The sequence below is a fragment of the Oryctolagus cuniculus genome, chromosome 18 (assembly GCF_051225735.1).
Source record: "Oryctolagus cuniculus isolate XC-2025 breed Fujian yellow rabbit chromosome 18, ASM5122573v1, whole genome shotgun sequence".
Lineage (NCBI taxonomy): Eukaryota > Metazoa > Chordata > Mammalia > Lagomorpha > Leporidae > Oryctolagus > Oryctolagus cuniculus.
Genome location: NC_142884.1, coordinates 31,823,520 through 31,827,395, shown reverse-complemented (window position 1 = coordinate 31,827,395; position 3,876 = coordinate 31,823,520). Strand labels below are relative to the sequence as shown.

The following is a 3,876-nucleotide window of genomic DNA, read 5'->3' as shown; positions in this document are numbered from 1 at the left end:
AAAATATCAAAATATCTTATTTAGTATAAAGTTAGTAGTGAAAAGAGACTACCTTGTTGAACACAGAAATTTGAGATTATATTTCTTGGTATTAATTTGCATCTTAAGGCTTATTGCCTAGTTTATTTCAATATTTCAATCTAATATTACTAATAATATCTTGTACTTAGTGGTTCACTGTGTGCCAGACAATATTCTTTTGATTTTTTAAAAGATTTATTTATTTATTTATTTGGAAGTCAGAGTTACACAGATAGTGAACAAGAGGAAGAGAGAGAGAGAGAGAGGTCCTCCATCTGCTGGTTCACTCCCCAGATGGCCTAAAAGGTCAGAGATATGCCAATCTGAAACCAGGAGCCAGGACCTCTTCAGGGTCTCCCATGCAGATTCAGGGGCCCAAGGACTTGGGCCAACTTCCTACTGCTCTCCCAGGCTATAGCAGACAGCTGAATGGAAAATGGAGCAGCCTGGACTTGAACCGGCCTCCATATGGGATGCCCCCACTGCATGCAGTGGCTTTACTAGCTACACCACAGCACTGGCCTCAAGACAATGCTCTAAAATGATGCATTAATTATTCCCAAATATTGAAAAGTGGCATGGTACACATTTGAATGTGTTGTTTTGTACTAGTTGTAGAAACAGTTTAAAATATATTTATATTTAAAAATGTAAGCTTTGATCTAAAGGTTTACTTTCCCTTAAGGTGCCTGTTTGGAAACTGAGAGATCATTGAAGTCTCAAGATAGAGTACAACTGATCTTATCCAAGCCTCCTTTATCACATGAGGATGCTAAATGCCAAGCCCAGAGAAGTAAAGTGAATTGTTCAAGGTCACATAGGTAAGTTGTGGCAGGGATAATTCTGTATTAGCATTAGGTATCCTGATACATAGGCCACTGTTCTGTCAATTTTGTACTCCTTCTGGAGTTAAAGATTCTAAGTTGTGGAAAATTGAATTTGGAAATTTAGTGGTTGCTATGTTGTTATGGTGAGAAATTTCTGTGTATAGCTATGAGTTGCTTAAATTTTATTCAATATATTTTTCTAGTATGTTTGCTATTTATTTGAAATGTATAACAAGTAGCTTCATCTATTTGCCAAAAGAATTTTTAAAGATTTATTTATATTATTTGAAAGTCAGAATTACACAGAGAGAGAAGGACAGGCAGAGAGAGTGGTCTTCCATTCACTGGTTCACTCCACAGTTGGCCTCCATGGCTGGAGCTGTGCTGACTGGAAGGCAGGAGCCAGGAGCCTCTTCCTGGTCTCCTATGCAGTTGCAGGGGCCCAAGGACTTGCACCATTTTATAGTGTTTCCCAGGCCATAGCAGAGAGCTGGATAGGAAGTGGAGCAGCCAGGTCTTGAACTGATGCCCCTATGGAATACCAGCACTGCAGGTGGCAGCCTCACCCACTATGCCACAGTGCCAGCCCTTGCCAAAAGAATTTATAGAAGCTATTCCATATATACACTTAACAATTATTTAGTTACTTGACATGAACTATCCCTGCATATTTGAAAATTTTGAATGGTATCACTTGGGTTTTAAGAATGTTATATTTTAGGTCTCTTAATATTTTTAGTGATGATGTTTTAAAGGCCCTTTCTGTTTTATGAAAAATGATAAGGATTTTGTTTTACAATGGCCATAGTATTACTACTTAAAGCAATAGATTAAATAAAACTTTTAAACAAAGTCATTTAATACTGAATTCTAACACACTGGTATATTTTAAAGTGAGAAGCCGGATTTCTTTCAGATATTCTAAAGAAGAATGATAATCAAAATTGAAGACATCTACAGTTTTTAATCACTTGTTTTAAATATTGGTCATAATGGTCCAATTTTGAGTTTAATTTTCATTAGCTTTTAAATGATTCAATATGTTTTATAGAAAAAATTCGGAGAACATAATTATATACTCAACCTCCCTCCCTTCTTTTTCCTTCTTTGTCATTTTTTTTAGCTTATGAAATGACATTTTCAGTTTACATTACATTAAAAAGGGTTCTTGAATCAAGGGACAAGTTTAACAGGCAAAAAGCAAAAAGATCGTAATTTAGAGGGAATATAGACAATGGCTCTAAACAATATTTGAATATCACATCTAAACAATATTTGAATAAATTGATAAATATTTTAATTTCTCCTACTAAAATGCTCAAAGTCTTTAATTATTTATCAAATATTAGTGCAAAATTATGGATTTAAATGATCCCAAAAAGTGATGAATTTTTGTGTAATAAAGTCCAATTTTTGTCAAGGCTTTTTGAAAGTCTCACAGAAAACTTATGTTTGTGAATGGGAAGAATAATACCAAAATATCCATACTACCAAAAGCAATTTGCAAATTCAATGTAATCCCAATCAACATACCAACGATGTTCTCAGAGCTAGAAAAAATGATGCTAAAATTCACATAGAAACATGAGAGATGCTTAACATCTAAAGCAATATTATAAAGCAAAAAAAAGCTGGAGACATCACACCATATTTTAAGACATATTACAGGGGTCAGCACTATGACAAAGCAGGTAAAGTCACCGTCTGCAGTGCCGGCATCTCATATGGGTGCCAGTATGTTTCCCAGCTGCTCCACTTCTTATACCCCTCTCTGGTATAGCCTGAGAAAAAAGTAGAAAATGGCCAAAGTCTTTGGGCCCCTGCACCTGCATAGAGACCTGGAAGAAGCTCCTGACACTTGGATTCAGATCAACAGAGCTCCGGCCATTGTGACCATTTGGGGAGTAAACCAGTGGATGGAAGACCTCTCTCTCTCTCTGCCTCTACCTCTCTGTAACTCTGCCTTTCAAATAAATATACTGCAAAAAAAAAAAAGAAGAAGTGTTAGCACTGATATAATAACAGACACATAGTTCAATGGAAAAGACTTGGTAGCATAGAAATAAACCCAAATTTCTACCAGCAACTCATATTTAACAAAGGAACTAAAATGAACTGGAGAAAGAAGAATCTCTTTCACAAGTGGTGCAGAGGAACTTGATTATCCATATGTAGAAGCCTGAAAAGAGACTCCAACATCTCTTACACTATGTGAAAGTGAACTCACAGTGAATTAAAATGTAATCATAAGACCCAAACCCAAGTAAACATAGGGAAACTCTAAATATTGTCAACACACAATAGCTTTTGGGTAAGATTCCAATAGCAATAGTCACAAAAATAAAAACAGAGACATTTGAGTATATCCAACTAAGATACTTCTTCACAACAAAGTAAACATCAGAGTGTAGATACAATGAACAGATGGCAGGAAAAATTAAAACTCTGAATGTTTACAGATTTCCAGAACATTTACATGAATTGGAAAAACTCCAAAAAATACAGTGAAGAAACAGGCAAGGATCTGAATAGACATTTCTCAGAAGAAATGTACATGGTCAAAACATGTGAATATGCCCGATGTCACTAGCCATTATGTAAATATAAATCAGAACACCATATCAGTCTCCAACACCTGTGGGAGAATACAACACTCAGGTGTTTGTGTGTGCAGCAAGTGGGTTTAGAGGACCCTGTTCACCTCTGGAGAGCAGAGCCTACAGGGAGGTAAAGAAACCTTACTGCGCAGGGGCATGCTAATCTTCTCTGTATCATTCCAATTTTAGTATATGTGCTGCCGAAGCGAGCACATGTGCTGCCGAAGCGAGAAAGAGATGAAAAGAATTTATCTCAGCTAGCCACTAATATTCAAGAAACAAGGTCTTCAGGAAAGCCAACTCAACTGACATTTTCATGTCATTGTTAAATAAAGGAAAAATTATCTAGGTTCAGCAATACGTAGTTTATAAGAGAAAGACTACAGAGTAATTTCCTTGGCATAGAAATAACTTTGTTTTTTTTTTTTTTG

At 36.0% G+C, this 3,876-nt stretch overlaps 1 pseudogene; it reads right to left on the bottom strand.

Moving 5' to 3' along the window:
• Positions 1-3,590: 3,590 nt before the first annotated feature.
• LOC149120910 (U6 spliceosomal RNA) lies at positions 3,591-3,658 on the bottom strand (annotated as a pseudogene).
• Between the last annotated feature and the right edge of the window lie 218 nt (positions 3,659-3,876).